The 20,114-nt window shown below is 40.1% G+C and overlaps 1 long non-coding RNA gene across 2 annotated transcripts; it reads left to right on the top strand.

Annotated features, from left to right (window-relative positions):
- Window positions 1-13,388: 13,388 nt before the first annotated feature.
- Window positions 13,389-18,619, top strand: LOC149916712 (uncharacterized). Of its 2 annotated transcripts, none has more exons than XR_016468927.1 (3): window positions 13,389-13,485; window positions 14,092-14,211; window positions 18,484-18,619. It is a non-coding gene; the product is annotated as an uncharacterized LOC149916712 (long non-coding RNA). The 2 variants fall into 2 exon arrangements; XR_016468928.1 differs by lacking the exon at window positions 18,484-18,619 and adding an exon at window positions 16,101-16,222.
- Window positions 18,620-20,114: the final 1,495 nt, after the last annotated feature.

Here is a 20,114-nt window from a genome sequence, read left to right as displayed (position 1 = left end):
ATAGCGAAGAAGACGGCCGTCCTCGAGCTCCGCCCTCACCTCCTTCGACCAATAGGAGCTATCCGTGGTGCTGCCCCTCCGCCTTCCCGGCAGGCTCGGTTGGCTCGCAGCTGCCGAGCAACGGGCGCGGGGCTGCGGGTGGGGCCGCTGAGGGCGGTGGCCGGGCCCCCGCTGCGGGCCGGGGTTGGTGCCGCGGGATTGTGCCCGGGGCTTCTCGTTCGGGAGCTTTCGCCTCATAGATGGACGTTTTTTGTTCCCCTCCCCTTTTTCCCTCTTGGCTCAGCCATCAGGAGGATGGAAATATCTCCCGCACTCTCAAAGCTGTAATCTCGGCTTGCAGAAATGATAACTGGTATGTGAAGATGTTTCTAATTTTTTTGTTTCTTCACTTGTTTGTGAACCTAGGGTAGGGAGAAAGAACTGAAGTAACCTGCAGTGAGATTCTATCACTTTTGTAACTCCTTAAGCATAGTCAAGAATGTATGTTTGTGAACTACTTTATTAAGATAGTCCTGGTGGAGTATACTTTATATCACTGGGAGTCCAGGATTTTCTGAACAGTTCTTAAATCAGAGTCTAGCAATAGCAAAGTTGAATTACATGTACACTGTACAGTTAGGTTGTTGGTAATAAGCAGAGCTTGTGCATCTCAACAGCTGCAGCTATACAAGCTATACATTTGTCAAGTAAGCTCAGTATGAGTGGAGTATCAGCTTTATTAATTCAAGTCATTCTCATAATCTTATCCATACATAATGTTTGTGTTCTTAATACCTTAACCAAGTGAGTGAAAAGTTTCCAGCTAATCTGTTTAGCTTCCAGGCAAGTGATTCCACATGTTAAATTTGCTGCTTCCTCCTTTCTCCCATTCCCTGGTCTCTTAGGTCAGTGTTCGTTCTCTTATGTCCTCTATTAAGGAATAGGTTTAGTTCTGCTACATATTAATGCCATGCCTACAGATAAATTATCCTTACATCTCAAACTGAATAGCTGCTGCTTGACGTTTTTTTTTTCCTTCTAGGCTAGGAAGTCTCTGTATGGCATGCCAGCAACGTTTTGTTGCAACGTTCTTAAAAGAAGAAATCTTTTACAGCGTGCAAGTTCTTTAAGATATGGTGATGCACTGGGGTTTAACCCAGCAGATCACTGAGCGTCATGTGGCTGTTCATTCACTGCCCCCATCTCAGTGAGATGGAGAGGAGAAATGAGGGAAAAAATGAGATAGAGAAAAAGAAAAGCATAATAATTATGGCATGGATATCTACATATACACACAGATACTTGTAATCTAGATTTATAACAACGGATGCGCAAGCAATTGCTCATCTCCTCTTGAGGTCTTGAAACAGTAAACGTTCGGTGCAGAAAGTCTATACCAAATTAACTTGAAAAACGGATGCTTTCCAGCTTCAGGTGAGACAATTATTCATTGATCTTTTGTACATTTCAAGTGTGCAAAAACTCACCTCTGGAAGACTGATATTTGTAGATAAAATTGATATGGCTTACTGGGCTCTGTTAGTGGCTCTTAGATGTAGTAAATTTGATGTTGTTAATGATCTTCTGCATATGGAAGTTCTACTTCTGCTGAATTTACCTGTTATTAACAGCTTGCTGCATTGTGAAATCATTAAATAGCAGCCTTTAACATATTTAACTCTGGTTTTTGAAAAGCTGAACTTCCTAATTGGGACTCATACATGTATGAAGCCTTGGTGTCTGGTGCTGACTTGAGAATAAAACTTCAGTTATTACTTACAGGGCCTGCCTTACAGCATAAGATCACATGGCAGTGCCTTCTGCTTTCAGTATTTTACCAGTGCTGTGGTACAACTGGGTCTGGTTAATACCTGTTCAGATACAAGACAGAGTAAGGAAAATGTGTTTATTATTTCAGATCAGCCCTTTTTTACAAGGCATCGATTGGTTACTTGGTGGTGAATGTTGGGTTCTATTGCAGATGTGATGCCATCCATGCAGTAATGGATGGAAATACATTAAAGGAGCAGCATAACAATTTATTTCACAGGGCAAAGGTCAAGAGAGTGCTGATTCCATATTACAAATCTAACAAAACTGAAGTGGCAGAAGCATTCTTTGAAGGCTTAAGCAGATGAGGGATGTTCAGTTTTCTGTTACAAAACCTAAATCAGAGAGCATTGAAATCTGTTGAATTTTGGAATAGTTGAGAGTAAGAATGTGAATTCTGTTTGTAACAGAAAAAAACTTGTTCTCATTCCATCCCTCTACTACTCGCATCTGCTCCACATGTCGAAGTAGGAAAAGAGTCATTTGTTGCTCCGTTAATTGCAAAACTGTATTTGTCAGACACCAATTCTGAATCAGCTCTCATACCTGTTACCGTGCTTTCAGTAACAAGACTGCAGTTGGGGTTGGTTTGTAGGGAGGCTAGATGAATTGAAAGGGAGTGGATTGGGATAGTATAGCTGCTGGACAGAAACACCTATTTTAAAAGATGATCATCCTATGAAGTATGCCAGTTTTCCCACCTTGTGTATGTGACCTGAGGAGCTATGTTAAGATAAGCTTAAGATAATGGCAGGACAAGGGGAAATGGCTTTAAGTTGAGGGAGGGAGGATTTAGGTTGAGTATCAGGGGAAGTTCTTTACAGAGTGAATGGTGAAGTGCTGGAACAGGCTGCCCAGAGAGGCTGTGGACACCCCTCTTCCTGGAGGTGTTCAAGGCCAGTTGGATGAGGTCCTGGGCAGCCTGGTCTAATATTTAATAGGGAGGTTGGTGGCCCTGCATATGGTGGAGGGGTTGGAGCTTCATGATCTTTGAGGGTCCCTTCCAACCCAAGCCATTCTATGATTTTCTGATTCTAAGCTCAAATGCTAGTGTCTTGGGAATCAAAGCAGAGTTTCTCTTTGCCATCCCTATTTACAGTTGCTTAACTAGGATCTGTAGTATCAGAAAGAAACCTGGGATATAATTGGAGTAAATGCAATTAAATTCTTCTGTAAAATAGTCAATTTAAAACCCTTTATGTCTTGAGCGATCATGGAAAGAGTGACATAAAATGATTATTTAACGGATGTATTTGGGATCTCTGCTTGATTACTATAAAAAGATTCCTTCATAAGACATTGTATGGAGTTGGCTGATATTTGCTGAAATACTCCTGTTGAAACTTTCTGGTGTGGAATATTGCTTCCAGTATTTCATCATACCTTTAAAAACTTACGAAGTTTCAATCTACAAGTTTTGGACTCCTTCATAGTGCTTTTCTGTAGCCATTTGAAGTATTACTTCTGCCTTTCAGTCTTGCACTGAGACTTCATTTGGTGGTCTCATTCTCTACTGATCTAATTTTCTCATTTGTTTCCTTTAATATTATAGTGCTTATCATTGATTGTGTCTGTTAGTACCTCTGAAATTCTATAGAAAGATGGCTATTGCTTTCCTTTTAGCAAGTTGCTGCAGCTACTTCAAGCCGACAAATAAAAGTTTGCTTTCTCCGAAAACCTCAGTAGCCACTGCTTTGCTTTTTTGATACAGATCAAACTAGAAAGTTTATCATTATTGTCTTGAGGATTGTGTACTTGAAAGAGAAGGGCTTGTGGACTTAAAAGCTTCTTTTTGCCACAAGTGTTGTGTTTAATAGAAGATGTTATGGTGGATTGCATGTCTTGCTTTACTGAATTCACTAAGTAGGGCACCGGTTCTCTGGGTGTCTTTGTTCCACTTTGGGATAATGTTGCCTGAAGATCATAACTGTGAAATACACCTCAAGTTCTTCACTAAACTCCAGTTTTATACAGACTTCAGGAGAGAGAACGTAATTGCTAATAGAACAAGTTAAACGTGCTTAAAAAGCTCTCTGTGTGTTTTTTGTTGCTGTTGTTTGTTTGTTTGTGGAAAATACTCTTCCTTTATTTAATTCTGGAATTTTCCCAAGAAATTATTGGAAGTTGTCATATACGAAGAGTAATAAAGACCATATTCTAGGAACTTGTTTCACAGATTGTACCAGTTACCCCCAAGAATATGCTGCTCCACTAGCATATGTTTTATAACTTTCATAGAGTAATTTTCAAGATGGTAATGTGGAGTTTACACTTCTGTGAACCTGTTAGCTATATTTTCCAGCTCTTAAGTCTCTTGCCAAAGCAGCATTTGTTTCATGCAGATTTTTGCATCAGGCTTCCAACTTCTTCCTCAGGCTAGATGTTGGCCTAGTGCAAGTGGAGCTGAGAACATACAATGATGAGAGAATGGAGTGGTGTTCCCACTGATGTTTAACGACTCGTAGTTGCAGCATTGTGATCAGACTGTATTGTGTTAGTGTGCATGTGAGTCTAGGATTTACAGCCTTCTGCAGCTCTGCATGTAGTCTCTTCAGTTTTTTGTGATGGCTATTGTCTCCGAACATATGGAGATCTACAGATGATAATTGTCCTCTTGCATATGAAGTTAGAGACTCCCTCTACTGTGTAGAACAAATTAAACATTTGCTAGTTAACATGAGAGGTTTTTTTATGTTAAAAAATTCTTTTTATATTTATAAAAAATAGAAACATAATGCACTCCTAAACAAATTCTCAGAAGATAACCATTAAGAAAGATAATGAAAATGCTTGACTGAGATTGCATATGTGTTAATGCTAATATCAGACAATGAAAAAAAAAATCAAACCTTATGTCCACATCCTGCTCATAATATTTAACATATACAGCTGAGATGATTTATGGAAGACTGTCTCAAACTTGTCTATTAGACATTTTACTGGAAATTTTTTAATGTAGTAAAGGACCAGTGATTACTTGAGAATGACTATTCTTCAGTAAGTCTTGTCTCACAGGAGACTTGTTAACAGGCTTGGAGCTTGTTATTATCTTCAAGAGAACATAGCAAGGAATTAAATAACAAAGCTACAAAGCCCATCGTTTTGAACATCGTTTTGAACAGATTGATGCTTTTGTTTTCTGTAGCAGAAACGTTACGTATAGAAGAAAACAGCACTTCCAAAGAGCATCGCTTTTCTGAGGACTCTATGGATTCTGCACATAATTCAGTAAATCTGTCAAGCCCAGCCCGTCAAAATTCCACTGAATATCGTACTTCGGGGAGTGCAGCATATTACAGGAATTCCTTTCAGCCAGTGACTGCTACCTCAAATTCAGCCCCGATCCTGCGCCGGCTGTCATTGAGCTCTGCTGGGAACAGCAGTTACTATGAAGTCAGAAGGAATCGAATACAGAGGAGGATTGAAGGTATGCCTGAACTTTCCAAAGTATGTAACAGCTTTTATGAACATGCAAAGTCCGTGAGTTATGAACAAAACAAAAGCATCAATCTGTCCAGAAACACCTCCTCCTCTGGAGGAGTGTCAAGTAGTATTTGGGAGAGCAAACGTCAGGTATTTCTCGGAAACCGGCTGTTTCTGGGAGATAGTAGCAGACTTGGTTGGAAAATGACAGGTGTTTGTGAGAAAGCTGGTATTTTGGGAAAAAGCGGCCATTTTTTAAAGAATAAGCTGGCATTTCTGGGAGAATATGTCCCATCTTTGGGAGAAAACGGGTGTACGTGGGAGAAAATGTAGTGTATTTGGGAGAAAGCTGGTGTATGTGGGAGAAAAGGCCATTGTGATGGGAGTCAGTGTGATCTTGAGGAGTGGAAAGCAGTATTCTTGAGATGAAACGTGAGGTATTTCTAAGAGTCCTGGTATTTCTGGGAGAAAATGTCTTGTTTTGGAGAGCCAAAGTCCCATTTTGGGGGCAGAAGCTGGTATTTCTGTGACACTGCCATCTTGATGGGGGTAAGTGTGATCTTGAGGAGTGTAAAGCAGCATTTTGGTTAGAAAATGGGAGCTCTTCCTAAGAGCAGTGCTATTTCTGGGAGAAAAGGAGCTCTACTGGGCATAAAAATGGTGTATCTGTGATAAAATGCCACATTTCTGAAAGAAACTGTCCTCTTGCGGAGTGTAATGCTGTATGTTCCGGAGGAAATGGGAAATATTCAGCAGAGTCCTGGTATTTCTGGGAGAAGAGGTCTGATGTGGGGGGGGGAAGGTGATGTATCTGTGAGAAAGCTGGTGTTTCTGGGAGAAAATGCCAGGTATTGGTGAGGAAACAGATGCTAGAGAGGGAAAAGGCCATCCCTTTGGGAGAGAAGTGGTATTTCTGGGAGAAAATGCCCCAAATCGGGGAGTAAGTGTCATCCTGAGGCGTGTCATGGAGTAGATTTGGGAGGAAATGGAGGTGTTTCACAGAGTAGCGGCACTTCTGGGAGAAAACGTCCTCAGTGGGAAAGACAATGTCCTCTTGAGGGAAGAAAACAGGTCTTTCTTACAGCAAATGTCATCCAATTGGGAGAAAATCTCCTCTCTTGGGGAGAAAAGTGGTCTTTCTGAGAGAAGGTGTCCTCTTCTTGGCTGCAAGTGTCCCATTTGGCATTGTCATGGAGGCTTTTTGGGGAGAAAGCGTGTGGCAGTTGTAAGAGAAGGGGTATTTCTGGGAGCAAATCTCCTCTTTTTGGAAGAGAAGGTGAAATTTCCAAGGGAAAAGTGGCATTTCTGGGAGGAAATGACATAGCTGGGGGAGAAAAGTGGGAACCGGTGGGAAAGAAGATCTTGTACTGGAGAGCAACGGTGGTCTTTTTGGTGTGCCAAGTGGTCTCTTGGGGAGACAACGTGGTAAATAGGGGAGACAATGTCCTCTGGAGGAGTGTCAAGTAGTATTTGGGAGAGCAAACGTCAGGTATTTCTCGGAAACCGGCTGTTTCTGGGAGATAGTAGCAGACTTGGTTGGAAAATGACAGGTGTTTGTGAGAAAGCTGGTATTTTGGGAAAAAGAGGCCGTTTTTTAAAGAATAAGCTGGCATTTCTGGGAGAATATGTCCCATCTTTGGGAGAAAACGGGTGTATGTGGGAGAAAATGTCGTGTATTTGGGAGAAAGCTGGTGTATGTGGGAGAAAAGGCCATTGTGATGGGAGTCAGTGTGATCTTGAGGAGTGGAAAGCAGTATTCTTGAGATGAAACGTGAGGTATTTCTAAGAGTCCTGGTATTTCTGGGAGAAAATGTCTTGTTTTGGAGAGCCAAAGTCCCATTTTGGGGGCAGAAGCTGGTATTTCTGTGACACTGCCATCTTGATGGGGGTAAGCGTGATCTTGAGGAGTGTAAAGCAGCATTTTGGTTAGAAAATGGGAGCTCTTCCTAAGAGCAGTGCTATTTCTGGGAGAAAAGGAGCTCTACTGGGCATAAAAATGGTGTATCTGTGATAAAATGCCACATTTCTGAAAGAAACTGTCCTCTTGCGGAGTGTAATGCTGTATGTTCCGGAGGAAATGGGAAATATTCAGCAGAGTCCTGGTATTTCTGGGAGAAGAGGTCTGATGTGGGGGGGGGAAGGTGATGTATCTGTGAGAAAGCTGGTGTTTCTGGGAGAAAATGCCAGGTATTTGTAGCTTTGTAGCTTTGTTATTTAATTCCTTGCTATGTTCTCTTGAAGATAATAACAAGCTCCAAGCCTGTTAACAAGTCTCCTGTGAGACAAGACTTACTGAAGAATAGTCATTCTCAAGTAATCACTGGTCCTTTTATCATTTTATCACAGAAATACCAGCTTCTGCCCCCAAAATGGGACTTTGGCTCTCCAAAACAAGACATTTTCTCCCAGAAATACCAGGACTCTTAGAAATACTTAACGTTTCATCTCAAGAATACTGCTTTCCACTCCTCAAGATCACACTGACTCCCATCACAATGGCCTTTTCTCCCACATACACCAGCTTTCTCCCAAATACACGACATTTTCTCCCACGTACACCCGTTTTCTCCCAAAGATGGGACATATTCTCCCAGAAATGCCAGCTTATTCTTTAAAAAATGGCCGCTTTTTCCCAAAATACCAGCTTTCTCACAAACACCTGTCATTTTCCAACCAAGTCTGCTACTATCTCCCAGAAACAGCCGGTTTCCGAGAAATACCTGACGTTTGCTCTCCCAAATACTACTTGACACTCCTCCAGAGGAGGAGGTGTTTCTGGACAGATTGATGCTTTTGTTTTGTTCATAACTCACGGACTTTGCATGTTCATAAAAGCTGTTACATACTTTGGAAAGTTCAGGCATACCTTCAATCCTCCTCTGTATTCAATTCCTACTGACTTCATAGTAACTGCTGTTCCCAGCAGAGCTCAATGACAGCCGGCGCAGGATCGGGGCTGAATTTGAGGTAGCAGTCACTGGCTGAAAGGAATTCCTGTAATATGCTGCACTCCCCGAAGTACGATATTCAGTGGAATTTTGACGGGCTGGGCTTGACAGATTTACTGAATTATGTGCAGAATCCATAGAGTCCTCAGAAAAGCGATGCTCTTTGGAAGTGCTGTTTTCTTCTATACGTAACGTTTCTGCTACAGAAAACAAAAGCATCAATCTGTTCAAAACGATGTTCAAAACGATGGGCTTTGTAGCTTTGTTATTTAATTCCTTGCTATGTTCTCTTGAAGATAATAACAAGCTCCAAGCCTGTTAACAAGTCTCCTGTGAGACAAGACTTACTGAAGAATAGTCATTCTCAAGTAATCACTGGTCCTTTACTACATTAAAAAATTTCCAGTAAAATGTCTAATAGACAAGTTTGAGACAGTCTTCCATAAATCATCTCAGCTGTATATGTTAAATATTATGAGCAGGATGTGGACATAAGGTTTGATTTTTTTTTTCATTGTCTGATATTAGCATTAACACATATGCAATCTCAGTCAAGCATTTTCATTATCTTTCTTAATGGTTATCTTCTGAGAATTTGTTTAGGAGTGCATTATGTTTCTATTTTTTATAAATATAAAAAGAATTTTTTAACATAAAAAAACCTCTCATGTTAACTAGCAAATGTTTAATTTGTTCTACACAGTAGAGGGAGTCTCTAACTTCATATGCAAGAGGACAATTATCATCTGTAGATCTCCATATGTTCGGAGACAATAGCCATCACAAAAAACTGAAGAGACTACATGCAGAGCTGCAGAAGGCTGTAAATCCTAGACTCACATGCACACTAACACAATACAGTCTGATCACAATGCTGCAACTACGAGTCGTTAAACATCAGTGGGAACACCACTCCATTCTCTCATCATTGTATGTTCTCAGCTCCACTTGCACTAGGCCAACATCTAGCCTGAGGAAGAAGTTGGAAGCCTGATGCAAAAATCTGCATGAAACAAATGCTGCTTTGGCAAGAGAGTTAAGAGCTGGAAAATATAGCTAACAGGTTCACAGAAGTGTAAACTCCACATTACCATCTTGAAAATTACTCTATGAAAGTTATAAAACATATGCTAGTGGAGCAGCATATTCTTGGGGGTAACTGGTACAATCTGTGAAACAAGTTCCTAGAATATGGTCTTTATTACTCTTCGTATATGACAACTTCCAATAATTTCTTGGGAAAATTCCAGAATTAAATAAAGGAAGAGTATTTTCCACAAACAAACAAACAACAGCAACAAAAAACACACAGAGAGCTTTTTAAGCACGTTTAACTTGTTCTATTAGCAATTACGTTCTCTCTCCTGAAGTCTGTATAAAACTGGAGTTTAGTGAAGAACTTGAGGTGTATTTCACAGTTATGATCTTCAGGCAACATTATCCCAAAGTGGAACAAAGACACCCAGAGAACCGGTTCCCTACTTAGTGAATTCAGTAAAGCAAGACATGCAATCCACCATAACATCTTCTATTAAACACAACACTTGTGGCAAAAAGAAGCTTTTAAGTCCACAAGCCCTTCTCTTTCAAGTACACAATCCTCAAGACAATAATGATAAACTTTCTAGTTTGATCTGTATCAAAAAAGCAAAGCAGTGGCTACTGAGGTTTTCGGAGAAAGCAAACTTTTATTTGTCGGCTTGAAGTAGCTGCAGCAACTTGCTAAAAGGAAAGCAATAGCCATCTTTCTATAGAATTTCAGAGGTACTAACAGACACAATCAATGATAAGCACTATAATATTAAAGGAAACAAATGAGAAAATTAGATCAGTAGAGAATGAGACCACCAAATGAAGTCTCAGTGCAAGACTGAAAGGCAGAAGTAATACTTCAAATGGCTACAGAAAAGCACTATGAAGGAGTCCAAAACTTGTAGATTGAAACTTCGTAAGTTTTTAAAGGTATGATGAAATACTGGAAGCAATATTCCACACCAGAAAGTTTCAACAGGAGTATTTCAGCAAATATCAGCCAACTCCATACAATGTCTTATGAAGGAATCTTTTTATAGTAATCAAGCAGAGATCCCAAATACATCCGTTAAATAATCATTTTATGTCACTCTTTCCATGATCTCTCAAGACATAAAGGGTTTTAAATTGACTATTTTACAGAAGAATTTAATTGCATTTACTCCAATTATATCCCAGGTTTCTTTCTGATACTACAGATCCTAGTTAAGCAACTGTAAATAGGGATGGCAAAGAGAAACTCTGCTTTGATTCCCAAGACACTAGCATTTGAGCTTAGAATCAGAAAATCATAGAATGGCTTGGGTTGGAAGGGACCCTCAAAGATCATGAAGCTCCAACCCCTCCACCATATGCAGGGCCACCAACCTCCCTATTAAATATTAGACCAGGCTGCCCAGGACCTCATCCAACTGGCCTTGAACACCTCCAGGAAGAGGGGTGTCCACAGCCTCTCTGGGCAGCCTGTTCCAGCACCTCACCATTCACTCTGTAAAGAACTTCCCCTGATACTCAACCTAAATCCTCCCTCCCTCAACTTAAAGCCATTTCCCCTTGTCCTGCCATTATCTTAAGCTTATCTTAACATAGCTCCTCAGGTCACATACACAAGGTGGGAAAACTGGCATACTTCATAGGATGATCATCTTTTAAAATAGGTGTTTCTGTCCAGCAGCTATACTATCCCAATCCACTCCCTTTCAATTCATCTAGCCTCCCTACAAACCAACCCCAACTGCAGTCTTGTTATTGAAAGCACGGTAACAGGTATGAGAGCTGATTCAGAATTGGTGTCTGACAAATACAGTTTTGCAATTAACGGAGCAACAAATGACTCTTTTCCTACTTCGACATGTGGAGCAGATGCGAGTAGTAGAGGGATGGAATGAGAACAAGTTTTTTTCTGTTACAAACAGAATTCACATTCTTACTCTCAACTATTCCAAAATTCAACAGATTTCAATGCTCTCTGATTTAGGTTTTGTAACAGAAAACTGAACATCCCTCATCTGCTTAAGCCTTCAAAGAATGCTTCTGCCACTTCAGTTTTGTTAGATTTGTAATATGGAATCAGCACTCTCTTGACCTTTGCCCTGTGAAATAAATTGTTATGCTGCTCCTTTAATGTATTTCCATCCATTACTGCATGGATGGCATCACATCTGCAATAGAACCCAACATTCACCACCAAGTAACCAATCGATGCCTTGTAAAAAAGGGCTGATCTGAAATAATAAACACATTTTCCTTACTCTGTCTTGTATCTGAACAGGTATTAACCAGACCCAGTTGTACCACAGCACTGGTAAAATACTGAAAGCAGAAGGCACTGCCATGTGATCTTATGCTGTAAGGCAGGCCCTGTAAGTAATAACTGAAGTTTTATTCTCAAGTCAGCACCAGACACCAAGGCTTCATACATGTATGAGTCCCAATTAGGAAGTTCAGCTTTTCAAAAACCAGAGTTAAATATGTTAAAGGCTGCTATTTAATGATTTCACAATGCAGCAAGCTGTTAATGACAGGTAAATTCAGCAGAAGTAGAACTTCCATATGCAGAAGATCATTAACAACATCAAATTTACTACATCTAAGAGCCACTAACAGAGCCCAGTAAGCCATATCAATTTTATCTACAAATATCAGTCTTCCAGAGGTGAGTTTTTGCACACTTGAAATGTACAAAAGATCAATGAATAATTGTCTCACCTGAAGCTGGAAAGCATCCGTTTTTCAAGTTAATTTGGTATAGACTTTCTGCACCGAACGTTTACTGTTTCAAGACCTCAAGAGGAGATGAGCAATTGCTTGCGCATCCGTTGTTATAAATCTAGATTACAAGTATCTGTGTGTATATGTAGATATCCATGCCATAATTATTATGCTTTTCTTTTTCTCTATCTCATTTTTTCCCTCATTTCTCCTCTCCATCTCACTGAGATGGGGGCAGTGAATGAACAGCCACGTGACGCTCAGTGATCTGCTGGGTTAAACCCCAGTGCATCACCATATCTTAAAGAACTTGCACGCTGTAAAAGATTTCTTCTTTTAAGAACGTTGCAACAAAACGTTGCTGGCATGCCATACAGAGACTTCCTAGCCTAGAAGGAAAAAAAAAATGTCAAGCAGCAGCTATTCAGTTTGAGATGTAAGGATAATTTATCTGTAGGCATGGCATTAATATGTAGCAGAACTAAACCTATTCCTTAATAGAGGACATAAGAGAACGAACACTGACCTAAGAGACCAGGGAATGGGAGAAAGGAGGAAGCAGCAAATTTAACATGTGGAATCACTTGCCTGGAAGCTAAACAGATTAGCTGGAAACTTTTCACTCACTTGGTTAAGGTATTAAGAACACAAACATTATGTATGGATAAGATTATGAGAATGACTTGAATTAATAAAGCTGATACTCCACTCATACTGAGCTTACTTGACAAATGTATAGCTTGTATAGCTGCAGCTGTTGAGATGCACAAGCTCTGCTTATTACCAACAACCTAACTGTACAGTGTACATGTAATTCAACTTTGCTATTGCTAGACTCTGATTTAAGAACTGTTCAGAAAATCCTGGACTCCCAGTGATATAAAGTATACTCCACCAGGACTATCTTAATAAAGTAGTTCACAAACATACATTCTTGACTATGCTTAAGGAGTTACAAAAGTGATAGAATCTCACTGCAGGTTACTTCAGTTCTTTCTCCCTACCCTAGGTTCACAAACAAGTGAAGAAACAAAAAAATTAGAAACATCTTCACATACCAGTTATCATTTCTGCAAGCCGAGATTACAGCTTTGAGAGTGCGGGAGATATTTCCATCCTCCTGATGGCTGAGCCAAGAGGGAAAAAGGGGAGGGGAACAAAAAACGTCCATCTATGAGGCGAAAGCTCCCGAACGAGAAGCCCCGGGCACAATCCCGCGGCACCAACCCCGGCCCGCAGCGGGGGCCCGGCCACCGCCCTCAGCGGCCCCACCCGCAGCCCCGCGCCCGTTGCTCGGCAGCTGCGAGCCAACCGAGCCTGCCGGGAAGGCGGAGGGGCAGCACCACGGATAGCTCCTATTGGTCGAAGGAGGTGAGGGCGGAGCTCGAGGACGGCCGTCTTCTTCGCTATTGGCGGAGAGAGCCGTCAGTGCGGGGCGGGGGGCGGGGCCTCGCGGCTAGCGGGGTCGCGTTGAACTCCGCGTTAGGGCGGGGGAACGGAGCGAGGGGGCGGCGGCGGTCGAGGGTAAGCGAGCCGCCGGCTGCGAGGAGAGCGGCGCGAGGTAGGGAGCGGCGCGGGGGCCGTCCTCACCTGTCACCGGGCGCTCAGCCCTCCCTCCTCGCGGCCCCCGGGCTCCGGCCGCGGGCGCGGTCCCTCGCGGTAGCGGCCGGGCTGGGGCTGTGCTTTCGTCTAAGGGGACCCTCGTCCGAGGGAGGGCGGCAGGCAGGCAGGCAGGCTGTGCGCGCGGTGCCACCGGCTGTGCGCCGCTGCGCGGACGGATGCCGGCTGCCCTCAGGTAGGTGGGAGGGGGGCGGAGAGGGCAGACCCCGGGAAGGCCGCCTCTGGGCGCGAGGGCTCCCCGCCGCCGTCGCTGCGGCAGGCGGCACCTCGGAGTGGCGCTGCGCGAGGGGGGGAGCGGCTGGGGGCTGCGGCTGGGGGCTGCGGCTGGGGGCCGCCTCCGTGCGCGGGGCGGGGGGAGTTGCGAGGGCAGAGCCGCGCGACTTCTTATTCGTATAGCCGCGCTTCTTTTCACAGCAACGTGAATAGCTGTAAAACACATAATTCTACCTAAATTAAGTTGTTTAAATTGGAGATAAACAGATGTCTTAGACCTGCTTCTCTTTTTTTGCTGGAAGAAGTGAAGTCAATCACATTCTCTTACAAACAGGGCCTGGGTGTCCCTGTAGACAGCAGGGTGACCACAAACCAGCAATGTGGCCTTGTGGTCAAGAAGGCCAATGGTATCCTGGGATGCATTAAAAAGAATGTGGCCAGCAGGTTGAGTGAGGTGAGTGAGCAAAGTATTATTTACTAACCAGCTAACTGCAGGAGAAGACTCTTAACAGAATAGAAATTTATGTTCTTAACATGCTCCTTTTTGAAGAAAATGGTAGAAAAGACAGAAGTGAGGAATAGAGGATACTTAAACCAACCTGGATCCACTAGAAAACTTCAAAGTAGGGACAGTTACAAAAGCTCAGCTATTCCATTGAGGGAGTAAGCACAAAAAGAAAGACTGAAGCCTTTAGCTAGCAGTTTGTCAGAAAACAGTCTTAAATATGCGCAAGGGTGGAAAGAGACTTCCTATTTCCTTAAATGCAAGCAGATTGAAACAGTTTCTTTTGATTTCTGTATCTATGATTTTCATAAGCAGTTACAAGAACGGTGTTCTCAGATTGGATATTATGAGTAAATGCTTGTGTTGCATTTAAGGAAATAATAAACAGCAACTATTTCTCATCCAAGAAAAAGACAAACACGTAAACTGAATGAGCAGCTTATATACATATATCCCCTAGATATCTGTAGCACTCCCATGGTGTTGGCAGAAATGGCAGAGAATTTATAGAGATGCATACCTCCTCAAGCAGAAAGCAGAGGTTACTAAGGCACACTACCCCAGGTATCACCAATAGCAGTAGAAGCTTGTGCTTAGGCAACTCAAGTACACCTTTCACCCCCCACACGAATATTAAACATTACCATCATAGCATCCCCCCCCCCCTTTTTTTTTCTTTCTTTCCTTTTAAATTGTCTTTTATCTCAGGCCCACGAGATGCATGGAAATCAAAAGTCCGTGAGTTATGAACAAAGAAGTTCTTTGCCACAGAAAATACGTTACATATGGAGTGAGATGTTGTGCTGTTGCCAAGCACATCAGGCTTGCTAATGTAACTTCAAATGCAGAACTTCTAGCAGAACGTGCTAGAACTAATACCATGGTACAAGCCAGAGGAGTCTTGTCTGCTGCTCTTTCCTCTCACTGCTGTCGTGGACCCTGCAACAGGCTGGATTGGACAGTGCTGGTTAAACACAGCTTGTTTCCTGAGCATTTTATCAATTATTTCTGTATTGCTGATATACAGATATAGGGTTTTTTCCTGTTCCTCTGCACAGTTGAATTTCCATTTGCCACTTTCCCAGATACTGGCATCTTGGGACCTGGGAACCAAACACAAGTCAAACTAATCCCTCTAGGTATGTCATAATGCTGGTTTTTATGTTGCTGTAATTATCTGCAGTTGTATAGAGTATTTAAGACAAATGGAACTGTTTGGTATTACGGTTTGGTACATGAAAGAAAATAAAACATCCTTTATTTTAATATATGACAAAGAATGAATAATACTTACTTGCCACCAACCACTTCTCACTTCTGACACTCTACCAAACTGATGGATGTTCTACATAAAGCAACGCTTTCCTTCTTCCCTTTTGATTTAGTAGATTTTTTTTTATTTTAATGTTTGTTTCAGTCTACATACTGAAATAGGTTTTACTGGGCACCTTTACTTCTCAAACTTTCTGCATTCAGGTTTGTAAAGAAAGGCAGACTTTTCTTCTCCAAGATCAGACAGACAGCACATTCTTTGGCCAACAAATTCTTGTTTCTTAACAATACTGACATTTTGCTCTGCCAAGCATTTAAAAGTGCATTCCTTTTAGAGACCTTCTCTTCGTTACAGTCTATATGTAACTGTGATACATATTTTCTCTGTATTTGGGAAAACCTAATAACAGATACAATTTACCACCAAAAATATTTGCAGTCATGACTTCATCATAGACTTTTTCCTACTTTTCCAGTACTTGTTTGATACTTTCTTTTTCTAGTAAGCAAAAATTCTAAGCCCTTGTCCTCCAGTAACTGTCTTTCATTTTCTGATACATTCAAAGATAACCTTTGGAGGCATGCCTTTTTCTGGGAAGCCAAGTTCTAACAGCAGAAAAAAATTTCAAAGGCTGTATGGAGAGCATCAACTACAATGGCAATAATATCACTGACCTTGCTAGAAGGAAGAAATTGGAACCTTCTAATGTGGTAAGAACATAACTTTATCATCATCTAAACTTCTGCTTCTCCTTCTAAGGAAAGTTTGTGAGTGTGTGTGACAGATGTTCTGAAATCATATAATATATAAAACAAAGTTTGTCACATGCCTAAAGATTTCATTATACATACTTTTATGATTTTTGTTTGTTTGTTTGTTTGTTTGTTTGTTTTTAATATCTGGGAACCTGTTTCTGCTGGGATTTAAGTTTCAGCTTTACAGAATTAGCCTTCAGCATCAGATGAATGTTTTTTAAAAGAAAACCAGTAGATCAGTATATACATTTTTGCTTTCATCTTATAGTAACCCAAAACTAGGATGGACAATATTTATTGTTAAATCAATTGCAGTGTGTCAAGGATCTAAATCCTGTTATCTTCCATCCCCACAGAGCAAGTTGCGTGGGTGTGCAAAATCATTAGAAAGGGAAGGCTCAGAGCCATTTTATGGGAGCTCCGTAAAGCATCAAGATACTAAACTTTGAAACTGTTATTTAGCTTATTAACATTACAGGGATTATTAACATTACATTCTATTTTTTTCTCTCCAAAGCATTCATAGTTGCTTTCATGTTTAAACTTGTGTCTTTCTGTAAGGGTTGATCAGGAAATCACTTTAATTTCTGTATTTTTAAGAATCTAGGCGTTCCTAAAATAGTTGGTGGATTACATGAGCAATGTGGGTAGGAAATAAATGTATTATTACCCTGAATTTGAGATAGATCTGTTCAAGGCTTTCTTCTGTACAGTACTGCAGCCTTCACAAAGCCCTGCTCACAGTATGTATAGTTTGATTACTGCTTTTTTTCTTTATGTATTTTGCATAGTACATAACAGTAATGAAGAATAAGATATAAGATAAACATGTACAGTAGAAATAAAGTGCAATGATTCTTCTTGGACAGATGTGCAACTTCTGAGATGTCTGTAGGACAAATTCCAGCTTTTGAAAAGCATAGCACAGCTAACAGTTCTGTAGAGTGTCTATAAACTCCTCTTTCTGGTTTATTTGGATGTGAATTTTCTGTTTGCTTGTTTTGTTTGTTAGTTGATTACATTCTGTTGCCTGTGACATTAAAGCAAAATCTACATATGTAGATTTGGTAGTGTTAGAGGTTTACCACTAAACTGTGGCATGCTAGTTTAATCTGATGATTCACTTCTGAGAATATAGAAACAGAAGTGAACTTTGCTTTCAGATGAATTATTTAAATTTCTTCCGCTCTTCAAAAACAGAATCAGTTTCACTTATGAAATCAACATGGATGTTTATGTTTCTTACAAAAAAACTTTTATTCTTCTAGTTTTGAACCTGATTTAGCATGAAAAATACTAAGCTGAAACTACTATTTTTGTTAACCACGTTTATGTTAATGGCACTTAAGCAATCCAACCAGGATCAAAGCTCCATTGTAGGAACTGTGCAGACGCATAGCAGTAGACATATCCTGCCCTAAAGAAAAAGCAAAAATAAATAACGTAATGAAATGGAACACAAAGTAATTGGTAAAGTTATAAGAAGCATCATAGGGGGAAAAAAAAAATAGATGGACAAAGAATAAAAAAGAGGTTTGAGACAAAAATAAAAATGTTCTTACTGTCAGATTTCAGAAGTTGTACAAGGAAAAGGAGTAAAAAATTAAATTTATACAACGAGGATGTCCAGAAAATCTAAGAAGTTAATCTTGATTTTACATTGAACAAAAATAGAATGAATAAAAATCCTTAGGTCTCACAAATACGTATGTAATGATCATAAATGCACCATTAAGAGTCTTTCAACATCTTCTTAAGCAATTTATTCATTTTATCTTTAGAGGGTAACAATGTGGAGCAAAAAAGTTTTGCAGTCCTCTGTGATAGAACAAGTGGCAGCAAACCTTTGAGGAGAAAGAGTAAGATGGATGGCCTTAAACAGTTTTTGCTTTTATTAATGGAGCCTGATTTGTTTTCACAGAAATGAGGCAAATAATAAACATACACAGAAAGGAGAGTAGGAGATAGAAGGACAACAAGAAAAAAAAAATGGAGTGTCAAATTTTCTCCCAAATGGACTTGCAAGAGTTGACAGTGACTTACTAGAGCATTAATTTCTTCTTTACAGCTTTATTCAGGTCTAAGACAGAAAAAAAGAACATGCACACGAGTCTTCCAATCCATATTTTCTATGTTATTTAAAGTAATAAGGTTATGTATGGTATTTTATGTTGGTTTCATTTACATTTGCAGGTACTAAAATCTAACAAGTTTCTCAAAACCTGTAACAGAAAAATGCTGAGAAGAATCAAATTTATTGCTCTCTCTCTTCACATACATTGGGCTTATGATCCTCCCACTTCAGTGGCTGCTCTTCCATGTATTACTGAGTGCAATCATGTACAAATATAAGATAAACATTTTCTTTAAAGTATTTATAGTATGTTGCGCTCAAATAAATATTTGAGAAAATAAAGAAATAACCTGACAGCTATTAATCAGAGTTTTATTGCCTTTAATATATGATCCATCCTGATATAGCAATTATTGTTGTTTTAGTAAATGCATTACCTCACTTTTACAGGTTTATTTTCAGCCAGTATATATATCCTTTTGCTCAACACAACAGAGAACTTTCCAATAGCCAAAAAACATTCTGCCTTTGAATTAAATTAATCTTCTTGGAAATATTACTCTTCCAACTCTCCTGTTCTGTATGTCAGCTACTGCTCAAAGCTGTCTACTGTTCCTCCTGTTAACCATACAGTTATTAAAACTTGGTATATGAATACCTTTTCATCATATTTATCCACAATAAATGAATGAGACTTCTCCCCATAGAATCTTTCTATGAAACTTTCCATCCCTCTGTCTTTCTGCTAAATCTCAAATAATCTGAACTGCAGTTCATTTAGATATTAGACCTCAGGTTCAGATAACATCCTTGAGGTAATAAAATGTTATTGTCTGACAGATCTAAAGTGATATTTTTCCTGTAGAAAATTCCATGGGGCACTTACACTGAAACTGAGAAGTGTTTTTCCTTCTCTTGCTGAGTGAGGGTTTAAATAGGAAATGCATATACACAGAGCAAAATTTGGAAGGTAACATTTCCCATCAGGTCTTTTCAGTATTACAGAGCAAGAAAAAGATTTTTAAGACTTGCATGTGCTGATTAAGGTGATTGAATTTTTTCTACTATTATTTTCCTTTTAGTTTAGCAATAAAGAAATACATTAAAAAAATGCAGTAGGGGAAAGATCTGCCCATGGATTTGTTGTATTTGTGCATATCTAAATAGCAGTACAGGCATCTTGTCATCCCAAGGACACCATGGAGTATTCATATAATATAAAGAGAGATGATGGGGATTTTCTAATAACTAAATTGGAAATCAGAAATGTTACTTTTTTTTTTTTTTTTTCCCAATTTACCAGTTTGCAAGCAATGCCTCCTTTTCCATAAAGACAGCTCTTCAAGAAAGCCCATTTCTAACACTCACAGACCTGTGCAGAACACCGTTTTTCATAGATGACAGACAGTAACTTTACAATAACATCAGCCATTTCTTTCAACACTGTCACAAATACCATTCAACAACAAATAGCATTCAACTAGGCCTCAACTGCCTAATTTCATTGAAGCCTGTATACCTTTCATTCAGTGTTAACATTACTTGAAAAAAAGTGTTTGGACGTTACATTATATTATCCTCAGTTCATCGTGTTGTAGCAGATCTAATCTTTAATGAAAACGAGACATGTAGGAATCCTATTTGAACTTTTCTTTTATCTTCACTCTTATTTCAAAAAGAAAGTTGTTGATTAAACACACCTAGTGACAAACCAACATGTGATTATCATCTATAATAAATGATACTCCTG

Source organism: Phasianus colchicus, chromosome 9 (assembly GCF_987193195.1).
Source record: "Phasianus colchicus chromosome 9, bPhaCol1.hap1.1, whole genome shotgun sequence".
Lineage (NCBI taxonomy): Eukaryota > Metazoa > Chordata > Aves > Galliformes > Phasianidae > Phasianus > Phasianus colchicus.
The sequence above is the reverse complement of the archived record's forward strand: the minus strand, read 5'-3'. Positions and strand labels throughout refer to the sequence as shown.